We start from the raw sequence: 26,199 nt of genomic DNA on the forward strand, positions 1-26,199 counted from the left end.
CACAGTGAGTGAGTGAGATTGCAACGGCCAATTGAGAAAGAGGTGAGGTGCTGACAATCGGCAGCTCGTGTTGAAACATTCATTCCACGGCAGGCAAGACCAATGAAAAAAAATACTGCAGAGGCTGGCTCGGCTGGCTGGCTGGCTGGCTGGCTGGAAATGGGAAATAAAAACACAAGACGTGTTAAAGGCTGGCTAAACTGTCGAAAGAAACAAGGCGTTAATGTTTCAGAAGTGCCTATTGAAAGGTGTCTCTCAAGCTGCTCCCTGACTGGGCCCTGTCCATTGTCATGTTAATCGCTGGTTAAACTGTCGGAAGAAACAAGGCGTTAATGTTTCAGAAGTGCATATTGAAAAATGTCTTTCAAACTGCTCCCTGACTGGGCCCCGTTCATTGTCATGTTAATCCCAGGGCGGGGCGGGACTGCTTTGACCAGGAGACCTGTTTTCCGGGACGCAGGTGTGACATTCCAGGGAGGCACCTACTTTGTGCTGATTCGAAACTACGACTACAACGGCAACTTGCAGTTCTATATTACAACAACAACGCGCTGCATTGAAACTAAAAGTTAGATTTTCAATCCCATAGTCCACCAATCGGATGGGAGACGGTGTGTGTCTGTGTGTGTGTGTGTGAGAGTCAGTGTCAGTCAGTCTCTCTCTCTCTCTCTCTCTCTCTCTCACTCTAACTCTAACTCTAACTCAGAGCTGCTGTGGAAGGAAACCTTTTTAAAAAGAACTTGCATATTGAAAAAAAGATGTGTCTCAAGCTGCCGGGCCCTGTCCATTGTCACGTTAATGGCAGGGCGGGCAGGACTGCTTTGACCAGGAGACCTGTTTTCTGGGACGCAGGTGTGAGATTCCAGGGGACCTGCTTTGTGCTGATTTCCCTGCGTGCGTGCGTCCGTCCCTCCCTGCCTCCCTCCCCCCAGGCCTTCCTTCTGAACACCTTTGTCGTTTAATCGAGGGTCAAAAGCCTGCCTGTGAAAGGGAAGGATCAGCCGGTCGGCCCCCTGCTGGTCGCTGCTGCCAGCGCAGCGCAGCGCAGCAGGCGTGCGTGTCCTCAGCCTCTTGTACAAGTTCCCAGGGAGTTGAGGCAGTTCCCTCCGGTGGTCTAGTGGTCTAAGACGCAACCTTTTAAACTCGTTGAGACCCGGGTTCGAATCCCGGTCGGGGGGATGACTTTCTGGTGCAGATTAATTGGCACCACTCAAAGAAAGTCTCCCCTCCTGAGCGCTAATGCTCCACCCTCACCACCGCCACCTTTTCCTCTCCTTGACAAACAGACAGACAGTCCAGTTCGGGAGCGCAGCTTGCATTTGAAAGCAGACCCTGCTTGTTCAAAGTCAACGGCACCAAGTTATTTTGCACTTTGAATTATATCGCTACGTGCGAGCGGCATTCAGCCGAGGAGAAGAAAGAAATACCACTGAGCTGAGAAAGTAAGTGTAATATATCAGCTTTATTCTCAGTAATAATACATACACACACACACACACACACACACACACACACAGAGACGCTGGGAAAGAGCTGTTTTTCCTTTTGAATATCTCCCCACAGGGAGGTGCACCGTTCCCAGAGACACTGCAATACTGGGTCGATGCGTGGAGTGGACGGAGCAAGCCCCTGTTCCATCTCCCTGTTCCAAAAATCAATTTAATATATGGTCCCCAGATAGGGGACGTATCAGATATTAAACTGATAAGAACAGATTTTTTTTTTTTTTTTTTTTTTTTTTTTTTTTTTTTTTTTTTTTTTTTTCTGACACTCTGGGGTGCCTTATTGCCTTACAGATTCATTCCAGATTCCTTGCAGTGACATTACATCAAGCCAAAGCTCTACAAGCCAAAGCTCTACACTCTGCCCGAGGGGATTTCTCCCTGACTGCATCCCCCCGGCATACAATGGCAGGAAGGCTCCAAATGGTTGCCTTCCCCCACTTGACCACTTGATCTTAGCCAAAAGGCCGAGAAGCGATGACGCGCTCGATGCGAATTGATCTCGGCTCCTGTTTGCACTCCCTCTTTGGTCTCTGGCTGCCTGTGTTTAATGCAGTCTAGAAGCACTGCCGTTCTCTCCCACTCTGGCCACATTTTTGCCACCGTTTCTAATTGCAACAGTGGATGAGTTTAAAGATTTTTTTCCCTTTCTTGCCAGGATTGCTTGACAGATTGGTAAATTTGCCAGTAGGCCACCAATCAGATGGGAGAGGGTTGGGTCTCACCGGACCTCCGTCAGTCAGTCTCAGTCACTAACGAACTGCCGTGGAAGGAGACCTCTTTAAGGAAAACTAGTGACGTGATGTGACGTGTCTCACAGTGAGTGAGTGAGATTGCAACGGCCAATTGAGAAAGAGGTGAGGTGCTGACAATCGGCAGCTCGTGTTGAAACATTCATTCCACGGCAGGCAAGACCAATGAAAAAAAATACTGCAGAGGCTGGCTCGGCTGGCTGGCTGGCTGGCTGGCTGGAAATGGGAAATAAAAACACAAGACGTGTTAAAGGCTGGCTAAACTGTCGAAAGAAACAAGGCGTTAATGTTTCAGAAGTGCCTATTGAAAGGTGTCTCTCAAGCTGCTCCCTGACTGGGCCCTGTCCATTGTCATGTTAATCGCTGGTTAAACTGTCGGAAGAAACAAGGCGTTAATGTTTCAGAAGTGCATATTGAAAAATGTCTTTCAAACTGCTCCCTGACTGGGCCCCGTTCATTGTCATGTTAATCCCAGGGCGGGGCGGGACTGCTTTGACCAGGAGACCTGTTTTCCGGGACGCAGGTGTGACATTCCAGGGAGGCACCTACTTTGTGCTGATTCGAAACTACGACTACAACGGCAACTTGCAGTTCTATATTACAACAACAACGCGCTGCATTGAAACTAAAAGTTAGATTTTCAATCCCATAGTCCACCAATCGGATGGGAGACGGTGTGTGTCTGTGTGTGTGTGTGTGAGAGTCAGTGTCAGTCAGTCTCTCTCTCTCTCTCTCTCTCTCTCTCACTCTAACTCTAACTCTAACTCAGAGCTGCTGTGGAAGGAAACCTTTTTAAAAAGAACTTGCATATTGAAAAAAAGATGTGTCTCAAGCTGCCGGGCCCTGTCCATTGTCACGTTAATGGCAGGGCGGGCAGGACTGCTTTGACCAGGAGACCTGTTTTCTGGGACGCAGGTGTGAGATTCCAGGGGACCTGCTTTGTGCTGATTTCCCTGCGTGCGTGCGTCCGTCCCTCCCTGCCTCCCTCCCCCCAGGCCTTCCTTCTGAACACCTTTGTCGTTTAATCGAGGGTCAAAAGCCTGCCTGTGAAAGGGAAGGATCAGCCGGTCGGCCCCCTGCTGGTCGCTGCTGCCAGCGCAGCGCAGCGCAGCAGGCGTGCGTGTCCTCAGCCTCTTGTACAAGTTCCCAGGGAGTTGAGGCAGTTCCCTCCGGTGGTCTAGTGGTCTAAGACGCAACCTTTTAAACTCGTTGAGACCCGGGTTCGAATCCCGGTCGGGGGGATGACTTTCTGGTGCAGATTAATTGGCACCACTCAAAGAAAGTCTCCCCTCCTGAGCGCTAATGCTCCACCCTCACCACCGCCACCTTTTCCTCTCCTTGACAAACAGACAGACAGTCCAGTTCGGGAGCGCAGCTTGCATTTGAAAGCAGACCCTGCTTGTTCAAAGTCAACGGCACCAAGTTATTTTGCACTTTGAATTATATCGCTACGTGCGAGCGGCATTCAGCCGAGGAGAAGAAAGAAATACCACTGAGCTGAGAAAGTAAGTGTAATATATCAGCTTTATTCTCAGTAATAATACATACACACACACACACACACACACACACACACACAGAGACGCTGGGAAAGAGCTGTTTTTCCTTTTGAATATCTCCCCACAGGGAGGTGCACCGTTCCCAGAGACACTGCAATACTGGGTCGATGCGTGGAGTGGACGGAGCAAGCCCCTGTTCCATCTCCCTGTTCCAAAAATCAATTTAATATATGGTCCCCAGATAGGGGACGTATCAGATATTAAACTGATAAGAACAGATTTTTTTTTTTTTTTTTTTTTTTTTTTTTTTTCTGACACTCTGGGTGCCTTATTTCCTTACAGATTCATTCCAGATTCCTTGCAGTGACATTACATCAAGCCAAAGCTCTACAAGCCAAAGCTCTACACTCTGCCCGAGGGGATTTCTCCCTGACTGCATCCCCCCGGCATACAATGGCAGGAAGGCTCCAAATGGTTGCCTTCCCCCACTTGACCACTTGATCTTAGCCAAAAGGCCGAGAAGCGATGACGCGCTCGATGCGAATTGATCTCGGCTCCTGTTTGCACTCCCTCTTTGGTCTCTGGCTGCCTGTGTTTAATGCAGTCTAGAAGCACTGCCGTTCTCTCCCACTCTGGCCACATTTTTGCCACCGTTTCTAATTGCAACAGTGGATGAGTTTAAAGATTTTTTTCCCTTTCTTGCCAGGATTGCTTGACAGATTGGTAAATTTGCCAGTAGGCCACCAATCAGATGGGAGAGGGTTGGGTCTCACCGGACCTCCGTCAGTCAGTCTCAGTCACTAACGAACTGCCGTGGAAGGAGACCTCTTTAAGGAAAACTAGTGACGTGATGTGACGTGTCTCACAGTGAGTGAGTGAGATTGCAACGGCCAATTGAGAAAGAGGTGAGGTGCTGACAATCGGCAGCTCGTGTTGAAACATTCATTCCACGGCAGGCAAGACCAATGAAAAAAAATACTGCAGAGGCTGGCTCGGCTGGCTGGCTGGCTGGCTGGCTGGAAATGGGAAATAAAAACACAAGACGTGTTAAAGGCTGGCTAAACTGTCGAAAGAAACAAGGCGTTAATGTTTCAGAAGTGCCTATTGAAAGGTGTCTCTCAAGCTGCTCCCTGACTGGGCCCTGTCCATTGTCATGTTAATCGCTGGTTAAACTGTCGGAAGAAACAAGGCGTTAATGTTTCAGAAGTGCATATTGAAAAATGTCTTTCAAACTGCTCCCTGACTGGGCCCCGTTCATTGTCATGTTAATCCCAGGGCGGGGCGGGACTGCTTTGACCAGGAGACCTGTTTTCCGGGACGCAGGTGTGACATTCCAGGGAGGCACCTACTTTGTGCTGATTCGAAACTACGACTACAACGGCAACTTGCAGTTCTATATTACAACAACAACGCGCTGCATTGAAACTAAAAGTTAGATTTTCAATCCCATAGTCCACCAATCGGATGGGAGACGGTGTGTGTCTGTGTGTGTGTGTGTGAGAGTCAGTGTCAGTCAGTCTCTCTCTCTCTCTCTCTCTCTCTCTCACTCTAACTCTAACTCTAACTCAGAGCTGCTGTGGAAGGAAACCTTTTTAAAAAGAACTTGCATATTGAAAAAAAGATGTGTCTCAAGCTGCCGGGCCCTGTCCATTGTCACGTTAATGGCAGGGCGGGCAGGACTGCTTTGACCAGGAGACCTGTTTTCTGGGACGCAGGTGTGAGATTCCAGGGGACCTGCTTTGTGCTGATTTCCCTGCGTGCGTGCGTCCGTCCCTCCCTGCCTCCCTCCCCCCAGGCCTTCCTTCTGAACACCTTTGTCGTTTAATCGAGGGTCAAAAGCCTGCCTGTGAAAGGGAAGGATCAGCCGGTCGGCCCCCTGCTGGTCGCTGCTGCCAGCGCAGCGCAGCGCAGCAGGCGTGCGTGTCCTCAGCCTCTTGTACAAGTTCCCAGGGAGTTGAGGCAGTTCCCTCCGGTGGTCTAGTGGTCTAAGACGCAACCTTTTAAACTCGTTGAGACCCGGGTTCGAATCCCGGTCGGGGGGATGACTTTCTGGTGCAGATTAATTGGCACCACTCAAAGAAAGTCTCCCCTCCTGAGCGCTAATGCTCCACCCTCACCACCGCCACCTTTTCCTCTCCTTGACAAACAGACAGACAGTCCAGTTCGGGAGCGCAGCTTGCATTTGAAAGCAGACCCTGCTTGTTCAAAGTCAACGGCACCAAGTTATTTTGCACTTTGAATTATATCGCTACGTGCGAGCGGCATTCAGCCGAGGAGAAGAAAGAAATACCACTGAGCTGAGAAAGTAAGTGTAATATATCAGCTTTATTCTCAGTAATAATACATACACACACACACACACACACACACACACACACAGAGACGCTGGGAAAGAGCTGTTTTTCCTTTTGAATATCTCCCCACAGGGAGGTGCACCGTTCCCAGAGACACTGCAATACTGGGTCGATGCGTGGAGTGGACGGAGCAAGCCCCTGTTCCATCTCCCTGTTCCAAAAATCAATTTAATATATGGTCCCCAGATAGGGGACGTATCAGATATTAAACTGATAAGAACAGATTTTTTTTTTTTTTTTTTTTTTTTTTTTTTTTCTGACACTCTGTGGTGCCTTATTGCCTTACAGATTCATTCCAGATTCCTTGCAGTGACATTACATCAAGCCAAAGCTCTACAAGCCAAAGCTCTACACTCTGCCCGAGGGGATTTCTCCCTGACTGCATCCCCCCGGCATACAATGGCAGGAAGGCTCCAAATGGTTGCCTTCCCCCACTTGACCACTTGATCTTAGCCAAAAGGCCGAGAAGCGATGACGCGCTCGATGCGAATTGATCTCGGCTCCTGTTTGCACTCCCTCTTTGGTCTCTGGCTGCCTGTGTTTAATGCAGTCTAGAAGCACTGCCGTTCTCTCCCACTCTGGCCACATTTTTGCCACCGTTTCTAATTGCAACAGTGGATGAGTTTAAAGATTTTTTTCCCTTTCTTGCCAGGATTGCTTGACAGATTGGTAAATTTGCCAGTAGGCCACCAATCAGATGGGAGAGGGTTGGGTCTCACCGGACCTCCGTCAGTCAGTCTCAGTCACTAACGAACTGCCGTGGAAGGAGACCTCTTTAAGGAAAACTAGTGACGTGATGTGACGTGTCTCACAGTGAGTGAGTGAGATTGCAACGGCCAATTGAGAAAGAGGTGAGGTGCTGACAATCGGCAGCTCGTGTTGAAACATTCATTCCACGGCAGGCAAGACCAATGAAAAAAAATACTGCAGAGGCTGGCTCGGCTGGCTGGCTGGCTGGCTGGCTGGAAATGGGAAATAAAAACACAAGACGTGTTAAAGGCTGGCTAAACTGTCGAAAGAAACAAGGCGTTAATGTTTCAGAAGTGCCTATTGAAAGGTGTCTCTCAAGCTGCTCCCTGACTGGGCCCTGTCCATTGTCATGTTAATCGCTGGTTAAACTGTCGGAAGAAACAAGGCGTTAATGTTTCAGAAGTGCATATTGAAAAATGTCTTTCAAACTGCTCCCTGACTGGGCCCCGTTCATTGTCATGTTAATCCCAGGGCGGGGCGGGACTGCTTTGACCAGGAGACCTGTTTTCCGGGACGCAGGTGTGACATTCCAGGGAGGCACCTACTTTGTGCTGATTCGAAACTACGACTACAACGGCAACTTGCAGTTCTATATTACAACAACAACGCGCTGCATTGAAACTAAAAGTTAGATTTTCAATCCCATAGTCCACCAATCGGATGGGAGACGGTGTGTGTCTGTGTGTGTGTGTGTGAGAGTCAGTGTCAGTCAGTCTCTCTCTCTCTCTCTCTCTCTCTCTCACTCTAACTCTAACTCTAACTCAGAGCTGCTGTGGAAGGAAACCTTTTTAAAAAGAACTTGCATATTGAAAAAAAGATGTGTCTCAAGCTGCCGGGCCCTGTCCATTGTCACGTTAATGGCAGGGCGGGCAGGACTGCTTTGACCAGGAGACCTGTTTTCTGGGACGCAGGTGTGAGATTCCAGGGGACCTGCTTTGTGCTGATTTCCCTGCGTGCGTGCGTCCGTCCCTCCCTGCCTCCCTCCCCCCAGGCCTTCCTTCTGAACACCTTTGTCGTTTAATCGAGGGTCAAAAGCCTGCCTGTGAAAGGGAAGGATCAGCCGGTCGGCCCCCTGCTGGTCGCTGCTGCCAGCGCAGCGCAGCGCAGCAGGCGTGCGTGTCCTCAGCCTCTTGTACAAGTTCCCAGGGAGTTGAGGCAGTTCCCTCCGGTGGTCTAGTGGTCTAAGACGCAACCTTTTAAACTCGTTGAGACCCGGGTTCGAATCCCGGTCGGGGGGATGACTTTCTGGTGCAGATTAATTGGCACCACTCAAAGAAAGTCTCCCCTCCTGAGCGCTAATGCTCCACCCTCACCACCGCCACCTTTTCCTCTCCTTGACAAACAGACAGACAGTCCAGTTCGGGAGCGCAGCTTGCATTTGAAAGCAGACCCTGCTTGTTCAAAGTCAACGGCACCAAGTTATTTTGCACTTTGAATTATATCGCTACGTGCGAGCGGCATTCAGCCGAGGAGAAGAAAGAAATACCACTGAGCTGAGAAAGTAAGTGTAATATATCAGCTTTATTCTCAGTAATAATACATACACACACACACACACACACACACACACACACAGAGACGCTGGGAAAGAGCTGTTTTTCCTTTTGAATATCTCCCCACAGGGAGGTGCACCGTTCCCAGAGACACTGCAATACTGGGTCGATGCGTGGAGTGGACGGAGCAAGCCCCTGTTCCATCTCCCTGTTCCAAAAATCAATTTAATATATGGTCCCCAGATAGGGGACGTATCAGATATTAAACTGATAAGAACAGATTTTTTTTTTTTTTTTTTTTTTTTTTTTTTTTTTTTCTGACACTCTGGGTGCCTTATTTCCTTACAGATTCATTCCAGATTCCTTGCAGTGACATTACATCAAGCCAAAGCTCTACAAGCCAAAGCTCTACACTCTGCCCGAGGGGATTTCTCCCTGACTGCATCCCCCCGGCATACAATGGCAGGAAGGCTCCAAATGGTTGCCTTCCCCCACTTGACCACTTGATCTTAGCCAAAAGGCCGAGAAGCGATGACGCGCTCGATGCGAATTGATCTCGGCTCCTGTTTGCACTCCCTCTTTGGTCTCTGGCTGCCTGTGTTTAATGCAGTCTAGAAGCACTGCCGTTCTCTCCCACTCTGGCCACATTTTTGCCACCGTTTCTAATTGCAACAGTGGATGAGTTTAAAGATTTTTTTCCCTTTCTTGCCAGGATTGCTTGACAGATTGGTAAATTTGCCAGTAGGCCACCAATCAGATGGGAGAGGGTTGGGTCTCACCGGACCTCCGTCAGTCAGTCTCAGTCACTAACGAACTGCCGTGGAAGGAGACCTCTTTAAGGAAAACTAGTGACGTGATGTGACGTGTCTCACAGTGAGTGAGTGAGATTGCAACGGCCAATTGAGAAAGAGGTGAGGTGCTGACAATCGGCAGCTCGTGTTGAAACATTCATTCCACGGCAGGCAAGACCAATGAAAAAAAATACTGCAGAGGCTGGCTCGGCTGGCTGGCTGGCTGGCTGGCTGGAAATGGGAAATAAAAACACAAGACGTGTTAAAGGCTGGCTAAACTGTCGAAAGAAACAAGGCGTTAATGTTTCAGAAGTGCCTATTGAAAGGTGTCTCTCAAGCTGCTCCCTGACTGGGCCCTGTCCATTGTCATGTTAATCGCTGGTTAAACTGTCGGAAGAAACAAGGCGTTAATGTTTCAGAAGTGCATATTGAAAAATGTCTTTCAAACTGCTCCCTGACTGGGCCCCGTTCATTGTCATGTTAATCCCAGGGCGGGGCGGGACTGCTTTGACCAGGAGACCTGTTTTCCGGGACGCAGGTGTGACATTCCAGGGAGGCACCTACTTTGTGCTGATTCGAAACTACGACTACAACGGCAACTTGCAGTTCTATATTACAACAACAACGCGCTGCATTGAAACTAAAAGTTAGATTTTCAATCCCATAGTCCACCAATCGGATGGGAGACGGTGTGTGTCTGTGTGTGTGTGTGTGAGAGTCAGTGTCAGTCAGTCTCTCTCTCTCTCTCTCTCTCTCTCTCACTCTAACTCTAACTCTAACTCAGAGCTGCTGTGGAAGGAAACCTTTTTAAAAAGAACTTGCATATTGAAAAAAAGATGTGTCTCAAGCTGCCGGGCCCTGTCCATTGTCACGTTAATGGCAGGGCGGGCAGGACTGCTTTGACCAGGAGACCTGTTTTCTGGGACGCAGGTGTGAGATTCCAGGGGACCTGCTTTGTGCTGATTTCCCTGCGTGCGTGCGTCCGTCCCTCCCTGCCTCCCTCCCCCCAGGCCTTCCTTCTGAACACCTTTGTCGTTTAATCGAGGGTCAAAAGCCTGCCTGTGAAAGGGAAGGATCAGCCGGTCGGCCCCCTGCTGGTCGCTGCTGCCAGCGCAGCGCAGCGCAGCAGGCGTGCGTGTCCTCAGCCTCTTGTACAAGTTCCCAGGGAGTTGAGGCAGTTCCCTCCGGTGGTCTAGTGGTCTAAGACGCAACCTTTTAAACTCGTTGAGACCCGGGTTCGAATCCCGGTCGGGGGGATGACTTTCTGGTGCAGATTAATTGGCACCACTCAAAGAAAGTCTCCCCTCCTGAGCGCTAATGCTCCACCCTCACCACCGCCACCTTTTCCTCTCCTTGACAAACAGACAGACAGTCCAGTTCGGGAGCGCAGCTTGCATTTGAAAGCAGACCCTGCTTGTTCAAAGTCAACGGCACCAAGTTATTTTGCACTTTGAATTATATCGCTACGTGCGAGCGGCATTCAGCCGAGGAGAAGAAAGAAATACCACTGAGCTGAGAAAGTAAGTGTAATATATCAGCTTTATTCTCAGTAATAATACATACACACACACACACACACACACACACACACACAGAGACGCTGGGAAAGAGCTGTTTTTCCTTTTGAATATCTCCCCACAGGGAGGTGCACCGTTCCCAGAGACACTGCAATACTGGGTCGATGCGTGGAGTGGACGGAGCAAGCCCCTGTTCCATCTCCCTGTTCCAAAAATCAATTTAATATATGGTCCCCAGATAGGGGACGTATCAGATATTAAACTGATAAGAACAGATTTTTTTTTTTTTTTTTTTTTTTTTTTTTTTTCTGACACTCTGTGGTGCCTTATTGCCTTACAGATTCATTCCAGATTCCTTGCAGTGACATTACATCAAGCCAAAGCTCTACAAGCCAAAGCTCTACACTCTGCCCGAGGGGATTTCTCCCTGACTGCATCCCCCCGGCATACAATGGCAGGAAGGCTCCAAATGGTTGCCTTCCCCCACTTGACCACTTGATCTTAGCCAAAAGGCCGAGAAGCGATGACGCGCTCGATGCGAATTGATCTCGGCTCCTGTTTGCACTCCCTCTTTGGTCTCTGGCTGCCTGTGTTTAATGCAGTCTAGAAGCACTGCCGTTCTCTCCCACTCTGGCCACATTTTTGCCACCGTTTCTAATTGCAACAGTGGATGAGTTTAAAGATTTTTTTCCCTTTCTTGCCAGGATTGCTTGACAGATTGGTAAATTTGCCAGTAGGCCACCAATCAGATGGGAGAGGGTTGGGTCTCACCGGACCTCCGTCAGTCAGTCTCAGTCACTAACGAACTGCCGTGGAAGGAGACCTCTTTAAGGAAAACTAGTGACGTGATGTGACGTGTCTCACAGTGAGTGAGTGAGATTGCAACGGCCAATTGAGAAAGAGGTGAGGTGCTGACAATCGGCAGCTCGTGTTGAAACATTCATTCCACGGCAGGCAAGACCAATGAAAAAAAATACTGCAGAGGCTGGCTCGGCTGGCTGGCTGGCTGGCTGGCTGGAAATGGGAAATAAAAACACAAGACGTGTTAAAGGCTGGCTAAACTGTCGAAAGAAACAAGGCGTTAATGTTTCAGAAGTGCCTATTGAAAGGTGTCTCTCAAGCTGCTCCCTGACTGGGCCCTGTCCATTGTCATGTTAATCGCTGGTTAAACTGTCGGAAGAAACAAGGCGTTAATGTTTCAGAAGTGCATATTGAAAAATGTCTTTCAAACTGCTCCCTGACTGGGCCCCGTTCATTGTCATGTTAATCCCAGGGCGGGGCGGGACTGCTTTGACCAGGAGACCTGTTTTCCGGGACGCAGGTGTGACATTCCAGGGAGGCACCTACTTTGTGCTGATTCGAAACTACGACTACAACGGCAACTTGCAGTTCTATATTACAACAACAACGCGCTGCATTGAAACTAAAAGTTAGATTTTCAATCCCATAGTCCACCAATCGGATGGGAGACGGTGTGTGTCTGTGTGTGTGTGTGTGAGAGTCAGTGTCAGTCAGTCTCTCTCTCTCTCTCTCTCTCTCTCTCACTCTAACTCTAACTCTAACTCAGAGCTGCTGTGGAAGGAAACCTTTTTAAAAAGAACTTGCATATTGAAAAAAAGATGTGTCTCAAGCTGCCGGGCCCTGTCCATTGTCACGTTAATGGCAGGGCGGGCAGGACTGCTTTGACCAGGAGACCTGTTTTCTGGGACGCAGGTGTGAGATTCCAGGGGACCTGCTTTGTGCTGATTTCCCTGCGTGCGTGCGTCCGTCCCTCCCTGCCTCCCTCCCCCCAGGCCTTCCTTCTGAACACCTTTGTCGTTTAATCGAGGGTCAAAAGCCTGCCTGTGAAAGGGAAGGATCAGCCGGTCGGCCCCCTGCTGGTCGCTGCTGCCAGCGCAGCGCAGCGCAGCAGGCGTGCGTGTCCTCAGCCTCTTGTACAAGTTCCCAGGGAGTTGAGGCAGTTCCCTCCGGTGGTCTAGTGGTCTAAGACGCAACCTTTTAAACTCGTTGAGACCCGGGTTCGAATCCCGGTCGGGGGGATGACTTTCTGGTGCAGATTAATTGGCACCACTCAAAGAAAGTCTCCCCTCCTGAGCGCTAATGCTCCACCCTCACCACCGCCACCTTTTCCTCTCCTTGACAAACAGACAGACAGTCCAGTTCGGGAGCGCAGCTTGCATTTGAAAGCAGACCCTGCTTGTTCAAAGTCAACGGCACCAAGTTATTTTGCACTTTGAATTATATCGCTACGTGCGAGCGGCATTCAGCCGAGGAGAAGAAAGAAATACCACTGAGCTGAGAAAGTAAGTGTAATATATCAGCTTTATTCTCAGTAATAATACATACACACACACACACACACACACACACACACACAGAGACGCTGGGAAAGAGCTGTTTTTCCTTTTGAATATCTCCCCACAGGGAGGTGCACCGTTCCCAGAGACACTGCAATACTGGGTCGATGCGTGGAGTGGACGGAGCAAGCCCCTGTTCCATCTCCCTGTTCCAAAAATCAATTTAATATATGGTCCCCAGATAGGGGACGTATCAGATATTAAACTGATAAGAACAGATTTTTTTTTTTTTTTTTTTTTTTTTTTTTTTTTTTTTTTTTTTTTTTTTCTGACACTCTGGGTGCCTTATTTCCTTACAGATTCATTCCAGATTCCTTGCAGTGACATTACATCAAGCCAAAGCTCTACAAGCCAAAGCTCTACACTCTGCCCGAGGGGATTTCTCCCTGACTGCATCCCCCCGGCATACAATGGCAGGAAGGCTCCAAATGGTTGCCTTCCCCCACTTGACCACTTGATCTTAGCCAAAAGGCCGAGAAGCGATGACGCGCTCGATGCGAATTGATCTCGGCTCCTGTTTGCACTCCCTCTTTGGTCTCTGGCTGCCTGTGTTTAATGCAGTCTAGAAGCACTGCCGTTCTCTCCCACTCTGGCCACATTTTTGCCACCGTTTCTAATTGCAACAGTGGATGAGTTTAAAGATTTTTTTCCCTTTCTTGCCAGGATTGCTTGACAGATTGGTAAATTTGCCAGTAGGCCACCAATCAGATGGGAGAGGGTTGGGTCTCACCGGACCTCCGTCAGTCAGTCTCAGTCACTAACGAACTGCCGTGGAAGGAGACCTCTTTAAGGAAAACTAGTGACGTGATGTGACGTGTCTCACAGTGAGTGAGTGAGATTGCAACGGCCAATTGAGAAAGAGGTGAGGTGCTGACAATCGGCAGCTCGTGTTGAAACATTCATTCCACGGCAGGCAAGACCAATGAAAAAAAATACTGCAGAGGCTGGCTCGGCTGGCTGGCTGGCTGGCTGGCTGGAAATGGGAAATAAAAACACAAGACGTGTTAAAGGCTGGCTAAACTGTCGAAAGAAACAAGGCGTTAATGTTTCAGAAGTGCCTATTGAAAGGTGTCTCTCAAGCTGCTCCCTGACTGGGCCCTGTCCATTGTCATGTTAATCGCTGGTTAAACTGTCGGAAGAAACAAGGCGTTAATGTTTCAGAAGTGCATATTGAAAAATGTCTTTCAAACTGCTCCCTGACTGGGCCCCGTTCATTGTCATGTTAATCCCAGGGCGGGGCGGGACTGCTTTGACCAGGAGACCTGTTTTCCGGGACGCAGGTGTGACATTCCAGGGAGGCACCTACTTTGTGCTGATTCGAAACTACGACTACAACGGCAACTTGCAGTTCTATATTACAACAACAACGCGCTGCATTGAAACTAAAAGTTAGATTTTCAATCCCATAGTCCACCAATCGGATGGGAGACGGTGTGTGTCTGTGTGTGTGTGTGTGAGAGTCAGTGTCAGTCAGTCTCTCTCTCTCTCTCTCTCTCTCTCTCACTCTAACTCTAACTCTAACTCAGAGCTGCTGTGGAAGGAAACCTTTTTAAAAAGAACTTGCATATTGAAAAAAAGATGTGTCTCAAGCTGCCGGGCCCTGTCCATTGTCACGTTAATGGCAGGGCGGGCAGGACTGCTTTGACCAGGAGACCTGTTTTCTGGGACGCAGGTGTGAGATTCCAGGGGACCTGCTTTGTGCTGATTTCCCTGCGTGCGTGCGTCCGTCCCTCCCTGCCTCCCTCCCCCCAGGCCTTCCTTCTGAACACCTTTGTCGTTTAATCGAGGGTCAAAAGCCTGCCTGTGAAAGGGAAGGATCAGCCGGTCGGCCCCCTGCTGGTCGCTGCTGCCAGCGCAGCGCAGCGCAGCAGGCGTGCGTGTCCTCAGCCTCTTGTACAAGTTCCCAGGGAGTTGAGGCAGTTCCCTCCGGTGGTCTAGTGGTCTAAGACGCAACCTTTTAAACTCGTTGAGACCCGGGTTCGAATCCCGGTCGGGGGGATGACTTTCTGGTGCAGATTAATTGGCACCACTCAAAGAAAGTCTCCCCTCCTGAGCGCTAATGCTCCACCCTCACCACCGCCACCTTTTCCTCTCCTTGACAAACAGACAGACAGTCCAGTTCGGGAGCGCAGCTTGCATTTGAAAGCAGACCCTGCTTGTTCAAAGTCAACGGCACCAAGTTATTTTGCACTTTGAATTATATCGCTACGTGCGAGCGGCATTCAGCCGAGGAGAAGAAAGAAATACCACTGAGCTGAGAAAGTAAGTGTAATATATCAGCTTTATTCTCAGTAATAATACATACACACACACACACACACACACACACACACACAGAGACGCTGGGAAAGAGCTGTTTTTCCTTTTGAATATCTCCCCACAGGGAGGTGCACCGTTCCCAGAGACACTGCAATACTGGGTCGATGCGTGGAGTGGACGGAGCAAGCCCCTGTTCCATCTCCCTGTTCCAAAAATCAATTTAATATATGGTCCCCAGATAGGGGACGTATCAGATATTAAACTGATAAGAACAGATTTTTTTTTTTTTTTTTTTTTTTTTTCTGACACTCTGGGTGCCTTATTTCCTTACAGATTCATTCCAGATTCCTTGCAGTGACATTACATCAAGCCAAAGCTCTACAAGCCAAAGCTCTACACTCTGCCCGAGGGGATTTCTCCCTGACTGCATCCCCCCGGCATACAATGGCAGGAAGGCTCCAAATGGTTGCCTTCCCCCACTTGACCACTTGATCTTAGCCAAAAGGCCGAGAAGCGATGACGCGCTCGATGCGAATTGATCTCGGCTCCTGTTTGCACTCCCTCTTTGGTCTCTGGCTGCCTGTGTTTAATGCAGTCTAGAAGCACTGCCGTTCTCTCCCACTCTGGCCACATTTTTGCCACCGTTTCTAATTGCAACAGTGGATGAGTTTAAAGATTTTTTTCCCTTTCTTGCCAGGATTGCTTGACAGATTGGTAAATTTGCCAGTAGGCCACCAATCAGATGGGAGAGGGTTGGGTCTCACCGGACCTCCGTCAGTCAGTCTCAGTCACTAACGAACTGCCGTGGAAGGAGACCTCTTTAAGGAAAACTAGTGACGTGATGTGACGTGTCTCACAGTGAGTGAGTGAGATTGCAACGGCCAATTGAGAAAGAGGTGAGGTGCTGACAATCGGCAGCTCGTGTTGAAACATTCATTCCACGGCAGGCAAGACCAATGAAAAAAAATACTGCAGAGGCTGGCTCGGCTGGCTGGCTGGCTGGCTGGCTGGAAATGGGAAATAAAAACACAAGACGTGTTAAAGGCTGGCTAAACTGTCGAAAGAAACAAGGCGTTAATGTTTCAGAAGTGCCTATTGAAAGGTGTCTCTCAAGCTGCTCCCTGACTGGGCCCTGTCCATTGTCATGTTAATCGCTGGTTAAACTGTCGGAAGAAACAAGGCGTTAATGTTTCAGAAGTGCATATTGAAAAATGTCTTTCAAACTGCTCCCTGACTGGGCCCCGTTCATTGTCATGTTAATCCCAGGGCGGGGCGGGACTGCTTTGACCAGGAGACCTGTTTTCCGGGACGCAGGTGTGACATTCCAGGGAGGCACCTACTTTGTGCTGATTCGAAACTACGACTACAACGGCAACTTGCAGTTCTATATTACAACAACAACGCGCTGCATTGAAACTAAAAGTTAGATTTTCAATCCCATAGTCCACCAATCGGATGGGAGACGGTGTGTGTCTGTGTGTGTGTGTGTGAGAGTCAGTGTCAGTCAGTCTCTCTCTCTCTCTCTCTCTCTCTCTCACTCTAACTCTAACTCTAACTCAGAGCTGCTGTGGAAGGAAACCTTTTTAAAAAGAACTTGCATATTGAAAAAAAGATGTGTCTCAAGCTGCCGGGCCCTGTCCATTGTCACGTTAATGGCAGGGCGGGCAGGACTGCTTTGACCAGGAGACCTGTTTTCTGGGACGCAGGTGTGAGATTCCAGGGGACCTGCTTTGTGCTGATTTCCCTGCGTGCGTGCGTCCGTCCCTCCCTGCCTCCCTCCCCCCAGGCCTTCCTTCTGAACACCTTTGTCGTTTAATCGAGGGTCAAAAGCCTGCCTGTGAAAGGGAAGGATCAGCCGGTCGGCCCCCTGCTGGTCGCTGCTGCCAGCGCAGCGCAGCGCAGCAGGCGTGCGTGTCCTCAGCCTCTTGTACAAGTTCCCAGGGAGTTGAGGCAGTTCCCTCCGGTGGTCTAGTGGTCTAAGACGCAACCTTTTAAACTCGTTGAGACCCGGGTTCGAATCCCGGTCGGGGGGATGACTTTCTGGTGCAGATTAATTGGCACCACTCAAAGAAAGTCTCCCCTCCTGAGCGCTAATGCTCCACCCTCACCACCGCCACCTTTTCCTCTCCTTGACAAACAGACAGACAGTCCAGTTCGGGAGCGCAGCTTGCATTTGAAAGCAGACCCTGCTTGTTCAAAGTCAACGGCACCAAGTTATTTTGCACTTTGAATTATATCGCTACGTGCGAGCGGCATTCAGCCGAGGAGAAGAAAGAAATACCACTGAGCTGAGAAAGTAAGTGTAATATATCAGCTTTATTCTCAGTAATAATACATACACACACACACACACACACAGAGACGCTGGGAAAGAGCTGTTTTTCCTTTTGAATATCTCCCCACAGGGAGGTGCACCGTTCCCAGAGACACTGCAATACTGGGTCGATGCGTGGAGTGGACGGAGCAAGCCCCTGTTCCATCTCCCTGTTCCAAAAATCAATTTAATATATGGTCCCCAGATAGGGGACGTATCAGATATTAAACTGATAAGAACAGATACTACACTTGATCTTAGCCAAAAGGCCGAGAAGCGATGACGCGCTCGATGCGAATTGATCTCGGCTCCTGTTTGCACTCCCTCTTTGGTCTCTGGCTGCCTGTGTTTAATGCAGTCTAGAAGCACTGCCGTTCTCTCCCACTCTGGCCACATTTTTGCCACCGTTTCTAATTGCAACAGTGGATGAGTTTAAAGATTTTTTTCCCTTTCTTGCCAGGATTGCTTGACAGATTGGTAAATTTGCCAGTAGGCCACCAATCAGATGGGAGAGGGTTGGGTCTCACCGGACCTCCGTCAGTCAGTCTCAGTCACTAACGAACTGCCGTGGAAGGAGACCTCTTTAAGGAAAACTAGTGACGTGATGTGACGTGTCTCACAGTGAGTGAGTGAGATTGCAACGGCCAATTGAGAAAGAGGTGAGGTGCTGACAATCGGCAGCTCGTGTTGAAACATTCATTCCACGGCAGGCAAGACCAATGAAAAAAAATACTGCAGAGGCTGGCTCGGCTGGCTGGCTGGCTGGCTGGCTGGAAATGGGAAATAAAAACACAAGACGTGTTAAAGGCTGGCTAAACTGTCGAAAGAAACAAGGCGTTAATGTTTCAGAAGTGCCTATTGAAAGGTGTCTCTCAAGCTGCTCCCTGACTGGGCCCTGTCCATTGTCATGTTAATCGCTGGTTAAACTGTCGGAAGAAACAAGGCGTTAATGTTTCAGAAGTGCATATTGAAAAATGTCTTTCAAACTGCTCCCTGACTGGGCCCCGTTCATTGTCATGTTAATCCCAGGGCGGGGCGGGACTGCTTTGACCAGGAGACCTGTTTTCCGGGACGCAGGTGTGACATTCCAGGGAGGCACCTACTTTGTGCTGATTCGAAACTACGACTACAACGGCAACTTGCAGTTCTATATTACAACAACAACGCGCTGCATTGAAACTAAAAGTTAGATTTTCAATCCCATAGTCCACCAATCGGATGGGAGACGGTGTGTGTCTGTGTGTGTGTGTGTGAGAGTCAGTGTCAGTCAGTCTCTCTCTCTCTCTCTCTCTCTCTCTCACTCTAACTCTAACTCTAACTCAGAGCTGCTGTGGAAGGAAACCTTTTTAAAAAGAACTTGCATATTGAAAAAAAGATGTGTCTCAAGCTGCCGGGCCCTGTCCATTGTCACGTTAATGGCAGGGCGGGCAGGACTGCTTTGACCAGGAGACCTGTTTTCTGGGACGCAGGTGTGAGATTCCAGGGGACCTGCTTTGTGCTGATTTCCCTGCGTGCGTGCGTCCGTCCCTCCCTGCCTCCCTCCCCCCAGGCCTTCCTTCTGAACACCTTTGTCGTTTAATCGAGGGTCAAAAGCCTGCCTGTGAAAGGGAAGGATCAGCCGGTCGGCCCCCTGCTGGTCGCTGCTGCCAGCGCAGCGCAGCGCAGCAGGCGTGCGTGTCCTCAGCCTCTTGTACAAGTTCCCAGGGAGTTGAGGCAGTTCCCTCCGGTGGTCTAGTGGTCTAAGACGCAACCTTTTAAACTCGTTGAGACCCGGGTTCGAATCCCGGTCGGGGGGATGACTTTCTGGTGCAGATTAATTGGCACCACTCAAAGAAAGTCTCCCCTCCTGAGCGCTAATGCTCCACCCTCACCACCGCCACCTTTTCCTCTCCTTGACAAACAGACAGACAGTCCAGTTCGGGAGCGCAGCTTGCATTTGAAAGCAGACCCTGCTTGTTCAAAGTCAACGGCACCAAGTTATTTTGCACTTTGAATTATATCGCTACGTGCGAGCGGCATTCAGCCGAGGAGAAGAAAGAAATACCACTGAGCTGAGAAAGTAAGTGTAATATATCAGCTTTATTCTCAGTAATAATACATACACACACACACACACACACACACACACACACAGAGACGCTGGGAAAGAGCTGTTTTTCCTTTTGAATATCTCCCCACAGGGAGGTGCACCGTTCCCAGAGACACTGCAATACTGGGTCGATGCGTGGAGTGGACGGAGCAAGCCCCTGTTCCATCTCCCTGTTCCAAAAATCAATTTAATATATGGTCCCCAGATAGGGGACGTATCAGATATTAAACTGATAAGAACAGATTTTTTTTTTTTTTTTTTTTTTCTGACACTCTGGGTGCCTTATTTCCTTACAGATTCATTCCAGATTCCTTGCAGTGACATTACATCAAGCCAAAGCTCTACAAGCCAAAGCTCTACACTCTGCCCGAGGGGATTTCTCCCTGACTGCATCCCCCCGGCATACAATGGCAGGAAGGCTCCAAATGGTTGCCTTCCCCCACTTGACCACTTGATCTTAGCCAAAAGGCCGAGAAGCGATGACGCGCTCGATGCGAATTGATCTCGGCTCCTGTTTGCACTCCCTCTTTGGTCTCTGGCTGCCTGTGTTTAATGCAGTCTAGAAGCACTGCCGTTCTCTCCCACTCTGGCCACATTTTTGCCACCGTTTCTAATTGCAACAGTGGATGAGTTTAAAGATTTTTTTCCCTTTCTTGCCAGGATTGCTTGACAGATTGGTAAATTTGCCAGTAGGCCACCAATCAGATGGGAGAGGGTTGGGTCTCACCGGACCTCCGTCAGTCAGTCTCAGTCACTAACGAACTGCCGTGGAAGGAGACCTCTTTAAGGAAAACTAGTGACGTGATGTGACGTGTCTCACAGTGAGTGAGTGAGATTGCAACGGCCAATTGAGAAAGAGGTGAGGTGCTGACAATCGGCAGCTCGTGTTGAAACATTCATTCCACGGCAGGCAAGACCAATGAAAAAAAATACTGCAGAGGCTGGCTCGGCTGGCTGGCTGGCTGGCTGGCTGGAAATGGGAAATAAAAACACAAGACGTGTTAAAGGCTGGCTAAACTGTCGAAAGAAACAAGGCGTTAATGTTTCAGAAGTGCCTATTGAAAGGTGTCTCTCAAGCTGCTCCCTGACTGGGCCCTGTCCATTGTCATGTTAATCGCTGGTTAAACTGTCGGAAGAAACAAGGCGTTAATGTTTCAGAAGTGCATATTGAAAAATGTCTTTCAAACTGCTCCCTGACTGGGCCCCGTTCATTGTCATGTTAATCCCAGGGCGGGGCGGGACTGCTTTGACCAGGAGACCTGTTTTCCGGGACGCAGGTGTGACATTCCAGGGAGGCACCTACTTTGTGCTGATTCGAAACTACGACTACAACGGCAACTTGCAGTTCTATATTACAACAACAACGCGCTGCATTGAAACTAAAAGTTAGATTTTCAATCCCATAGTCCACCAATCGGATGGGAGACGGTGTGTGTCTGTGTGTGTGTGTGTGAGAGTCAGTGTCAGTCAGTCTCTCTCTCTCTCTCTCTCTCTCTCTCACTCTAACTCTAACTCTAACTCAGAGCTGCTGTGGAAGGAAACCTTTTTAAAAAGAACTTGCATATTGAAAAAAAGATGTGTCTCAAGCTGCCGGGCCCTGTCCATTGTCACGTTAATGGCAGGGCGGGCAGGACTGCTTTGACCAGGAGACCTGTTTTCTGGGACGCAGGTGTGAGATTCCAGGGGACCTGCTTTGTGCTGATTTCCCTGCGTGCGTGCGTCCGTCCCTCCCTGCCTCCCTCCCCCCAGGCCTTCCTTCTGAACACCTTTGTCGTTTAATCGAGGGTCAAAAGCCTGCCTGTGAAAGGGAAGGATCAGCCGGTCGGCCCCCTGCTGGTCGCTGCTGCCAGCGCAGCGCAGCGCAGCAGGCGTGCGTGTCCTCAGCCTCTTGTACAAGTTCCCAGGGAGTTGAGGCAGTTCCCTCCGGTGGTCTAGTGGTCTAAGACGCAACCTTTTAAACTCGTTGAGACCCGGGTTCGAATCCCGGTCGGGGGGATGACTTTCTGGTGCAGATTAATTGGCACCACTCAAAGAAAGTCTCCCCTCCTGAGCGCTAATGCTCCACCCTCACCACCGCCACCTTTTCCTCTCCTTGACAAACAGACAGACAGTCCAGTTCGGGAGCGCAGCTTGCATTTGAAAGCAGACCCTGCTTGTTCAAAGTCAACGGCACCAAGTTATTTTGCACTTTGAATTATATCGCTACGTGCGAGCGGCATTCAGCCGAGGAGAAGAAAGAAATACCACTGAGCTGAGAAAGTAAGTGTAATATATCAGCTTTATTCTCAGTAATAATACATACACACACACACACACACACACACACACACACAGAGACGCTGGGAAAGAGCTGTTTTTCCTTTTGAATATCTCCCCACAGGGAGGTGCACCGTTCCCAGAGACACTGCAATACTGGGTCGATGCGTGGAGTGGACGGAGCAAGCCCCTGTTCCATCTCCCTGTTCCAAAAATCAATTTAATATATGGTCCCCAGATAGGGGACGTATCAGATATTAAACTGATAAGAACAGATTTTTTTTTTTTTTTTTTTTTTTTTTTTTTTCTGACACTCTGGGTGCCTTATTTCCTTACAGATTCATTCCAGATTCCTTGCAGTGACATTACATCAAGCCAAAGCTCTACAAGCCAAAGCTCTACACTCTGCCCGAGGGGATTTCTCCCTGACTGCATCCCCCCGGCATACAATGGCAGGAAGGCTCCAAATGGTTGCCTTCCCCCACTTGACCACTTGATCTTAGCCAAAAGGCCGAGAAGCGATGACGCGCTCGATGCGAATTGATCTCGGCTCCTGTTTGCACTCCCTCTTTGGTCTCTGGCTGCCTGTGTTTAATGCAGTCTAGAAGCACTGCCGTTCTCTCCCACTCTGGCCACATTTTTGCCACCGTTTCTAATTGCAACAGTGGATGAGTTTAAAGATTTTTTTCCCTTTCTTGCCAGGATTGCTTGACAGATTGGTAAATTTGCCAGTAGGCCACCAATCAGATGGGAGAGGGTTGGGTCTCACCGGACCTCCGTCAGTCAGTCTCAGTCACTAACGAACTGCCGTGGAAGGAGACCTCTTTAAGGAAAACTAGTGACGTGATGTGACGTGTCTCACAGTGAGTGAGTGAGATTGCAACGGCCAATTGAGAAAGAGGTGAGGTGCTGACAATCGGCAGCTCGTGTTGAAACATTCATTCCACGGCAGGCAAGACCAATGAAAAAAAATACTGCAGAGGCTGGCTCGGCTGGCTGGCTGGCTGGCTGGCTGGAAATGGGAAATAAAAACACAAGACGTGTTAAAGGCTGGCTAAACTGTCGAAAGAAACAAGGCGTTAATGTTTCAGAAGTGCCTATTGAAAGGTGTCTCTCAAGCTGCTCCCTGACTGGGCCCTGTCCATTGTCATGTTAATCGCTGGTTAAACTGTCGGAAGAAACAAGGCGTTAATGTTTCAGAAGTGCATATTGAAAAATGTCTTTCAAACTGCTCCCTGACTGGGCCCCGTTCATTGTCATGTTAATCCCAGGGCGGGGCGGGACTGCTTTGACCAGGAGACCTGTTTTCCGGGACGCAGGTGTGACATTCCAGGGAGGCACCTACTTTGTGCTGATTCGAAACTACGACTACAACGGCAACTTGCAGTTCTATATTACAACAACAACGCGCTGCATTGAAACTAAAAGTTAGATTTTCAATCCCATAGTCCACCAATCGGATGGGAGACGGTGTGTGTCTGTGTGTGTGTGTGTGAGAGTCAGTGTCAGTCAGTCTCTCTCTCTCTCTCTCTCTCTCTCTCACTCTAACTCTAACTCTAACTCAGAGCTGCTGTGGAAGGAAACCTTTTTAAAAAGAACTTGCATATTGAAAAAAAGATGTGTCTCAAGCTGCCGGGCCCTGTCCATTGTCACGTTAATGGCAGGGCGGGCAGGACTGCTTTGACCAGGAGACCTGTTTTCTGGGACGCAGGTGTGAGATTCCAGGGGACCTGCTTTGTGCTGATTTCCCTGCGTGCGTGCGTCCGTCCCTCCCTGCCTCCCTCCCCCCAGGCCTTCCTTCTGAACACCTTTGTCGTTTAATCGAGGGTCAAAAGCCTGCCTGTGAAAGGGAAGGATCAGCCGGTCGGCCCCCTGCTGGTCGCTGCTGCCAGCGCAGCGCAGCGCAGCAGGCGTGCGTGTCCTCAGCCTCTTGTACAAGTTCCCAGGGAGTTGAGGCAGTTCCCTCCGGTGGTCTAGTGGTCTAAGACGCAACCTTTTAAACTCGTTGAGACCCGGGTTCGAATCCCGGTCGGGGGGATGACTTTCTGGTGCAGATTAATTGGCACCACTCAAAGAAAGTCTCCCCTCCTGAGCGCTAATGCTCCACCCTCACCACCGCCACCTTTTCCTCTCCTTGACAAACAGACAGACAGTCCAGTTCGGGAGCGCAGCTTGCATTTGAAAGCAGACCCTGCTTGTTCAAAGTCAACGGCACCAAGTTATTTTGCACTTTGAATTATATCGCTACGTGCGAGCGGCATTCAGCCGAGGAGAAGAAAGAAATACCACTGAGCTGAGAAAGTAAGTGTAATATATCAGCTTTATTCTCAGTAATAATACATACACACACATACACACACACACACACAGAGACGCTGGGAAAGAGCTGTTTTTCCTTTTGAATATCTCCCCACAGGGAGGTGCACCGTTCCCAGAGACACTGCAATACTGGGTCGATGCGTGGAGTGGACGGAGCAAGCCCCTGTTCCATCTCCCTGTTCCAAAAATCAATTTAATATATGGTCCCCAGATAGGGGACGTATCAGATATTAAACTGATAAGAACAGATTTTTTTTTTTTTTTTTTTTTTTTTTTCTGACACTCTGGGGTGCCTTATTGCCTTTCAGATTCATTCCAGATTCCTTGCAGTGACATTACATCAAGCCAAAGCTCTACAAGCCAAAGCTCTACACTCTGCCCGAGGGGATTTCTCCCTGACTGCATCCCCCCGGCATACAATGGCAGGAAGGCTCCAAATGGTTGCCTTCCCCCACTTGACCACTTGATCTTAGCCAAAAGGCCGAGAAGCGATGACGCGCTCGATGCGAATTGATCTCGGCTCCTGTTTGCACTCCCTCTTTGGTCTCTGGCTGCCTGTGTTTAATGCAGTCTAGAAGCACTGCCGTTCTCTCCCACTCTGGCCACATTTTTGCCACCGTTTCTAATTGCAACAGTGGATGAGTTTAAAGATTTTTTTCCCTTTCTTGCCAGGATTGCTTGACAGATTGGTAAATTTGCCAGTAGGCCACCAATCAGATGGGAGAGGGTTGGGTCTCACCGGACCTCCGTCAGTCAGTCTCAGTCACTAACGAACTGCCGTGGAAGGAGACCTCTTTAAGGAAAACTAGTGACGTGATGTGACGTGTCTCACAGTGAGTGAGTGAGATTGCAACGGCCAATTGAGAAAGAGGTGAGGTGCTGACAATCGGCAGCTCGTGTTGAAACATTCATTCCACGGCAGGCAAGACCAATGAAAAAAAATACTGCAGAGGCTGGCTCGGCTGGCTGGCTGGCTGGCTGGCTGGAAATGGGAAATAAAAACACAAGACGTGTTAAAGGCTGGCTAAACTGTCGAAAGAAACAAGGCGTTAATGTTTCAGAAGTGCCTATTGAAAGGTGTCTCTCAAGCTGCTCCCTGACTGGGCCCTGTCCATTGTCATGTTAATCGCTGGTTAAACTGTCGGAAGAAACAAGGCGTTAATGTTTCAGAAGTGCATATTGAAAAATGTCTTTCAAACTGCTCCCTGACTGGGCCCCGTTCATTGTCATGTTAATCCCAGGGCGGGGCGGGACTGCTTTGACCAGGAGACCTGTTTTCCGGGACGCAGGTGTGACATTCCAGGGAGGCACCTACTTTGTGCTGATTCGAAACTACGACTACAACGGCAACTTGCAGTTCTATATTACAACAACAACGCGCTGCATTGAAACTAAAAGTTAGATTTTCAATCCCATAGTCCACCAATCGGATGGGAGACGGTGTGTGTCTGTGTGTGTGTGTGTGAGAGTCAGTGTCAGTCAGTCTCTCTCTCTCTCTCTCTCTCTCTCTCACTCTAACTCTAACTCTAACTCAGAGCTGCTGTGGAAGGAAACCTTTTTAAAAAGAACTTGCATATTGAAAAAAAGATGTGTCTCAAGCTGCCGGGCCCTGTCCATTGTCACGTTAATGGCAGGGCGGGCAGGACTGCTTTGACCAGGAGACCTGTTTTCTGGGACGCAGGTGTGAGATTCCAGGGGACCTGCTTTGTGCTGATTTCCCTGCGTGCGTGCGTCCGTCCCTCCCTGCCTCCCTCCCCCCAGGCCTTCCTTCTGAACACCTTTGTCGTTTAATCGAGGGTCAAAAGCCTGCCTGTGAAAGGGAAGGATCAGCCGGTCGGCCCCCTGCTGGTCGCTGCTGCCAGCGCAGCGCAGCGCAGCAGGCGTGCGTGTCCTCAGCCTCTTGTACAAGTTCCCAGGGAGTTGAGGCAGTTCCCTCCGGTGGTCTAG

The 26,199-nt window shown here is 49.5% G+C and overlaps 3 non-coding genes and 8 pseudogenes across 3 annotated transcripts; all 11 read right to left on the reverse strand.

Annotated features, from left to right (window-relative positions):
• Nucleotides 1–1,562: 1,562 nt before the first annotated feature.
• On the reverse strand, nucleotides 1,563–1,733 carry LOC137326004 (U2 spliceosomal RNA; annotated as a pseudogene).
• A 2,146-nt stretch (nucleotides 1,734–3,879) lies between these two features.
• LOC137325913 (U2 spliceosomal RNA) lies at nucleotides 3,880–4,097 on the reverse strand (annotated as a pseudogene).
• Nucleotides 4,098–6,178: 2,081 nt separating this feature from the next.
• LOC137325905 (U2 spliceosomal RNA) lies at nucleotides 6,179–6,375 on the reverse strand. Its single transcript, XR_010964050.1, has one exon. It is a non-coding gene; the product is annotated as a U2 spliceosomal RNA (small nuclear RNA).
• A 2,103-nt stretch (nucleotides 6,376–8,478) lies between these two features.
• On the reverse strand, nucleotides 8,479–8,649 carry LOC137325978 (U2 spliceosomal RNA; annotated as a pseudogene).
• A 2,132-nt stretch (nucleotides 8,650–10,781) lies between these two features.
• LOC137325907 (U2 spliceosomal RNA) lies at nucleotides 10,782–10,978 on the reverse strand. Its single transcript, XR_010964052.1, has one exon. It is a non-coding gene; the product is annotated as a U2 spliceosomal RNA (small nuclear RNA).
• A 2,103-nt stretch (nucleotides 10,979–13,081) lies between these two features.
• Nucleotides 13,082–13,252, reverse strand: LOC137326005 (U2 spliceosomal RNA; annotated as a pseudogene).
• A 2,145-nt stretch (nucleotides 13,253–15,397) lies between these two features.
• Nucleotides 15,398–15,609, reverse strand: LOC137325894 (U2 spliceosomal RNA; annotated as a pseudogene).
• A 2,069-nt stretch (nucleotides 15,610–17,678) lies between these two features.
• LOC137325717 (U2 spliceosomal RNA) lies at nucleotides 17,679–17,869 on the reverse strand. The gene has a single exon (XR_010963960.1). It is a non-coding gene; the product is annotated as a U2 spliceosomal RNA (small nuclear RNA).
• Nucleotides 17,870–19,767: 1,898 nt separating this feature from the next.
• On the reverse strand, nucleotides 19,768–19,975 carry LOC137325884 (U2 spliceosomal RNA; annotated as a pseudogene).
• A 2,081-nt stretch (nucleotides 19,976–22,056) lies between these two features.
• On the reverse strand, nucleotides 22,057–22,273 carry LOC137325911 (U2 spliceosomal RNA; annotated as a pseudogene).
• Nucleotides 22,274–24,348: 2,075 nt separating this feature from the next.
• Nucleotides 24,349–24,562, reverse strand: LOC137325960 (U2 spliceosomal RNA; annotated as a pseudogene).
• Between the last annotated feature and the right edge of the window lie 1,637 nt (nucleotides 24,563–26,199).

This window comes from Heptranchias perlo, chromosome 9, assembly GCF_035084215.1.
Source record: "Heptranchias perlo isolate sHepPer1 chromosome 9, sHepPer1.hap1, whole genome shotgun sequence".
Taxonomy (NCBI): Eukaryota; Metazoa; Chordata; class Chondrichthyes; order Hexanchiformes; family Hexanchidae; genus Heptranchias; species Heptranchias perlo.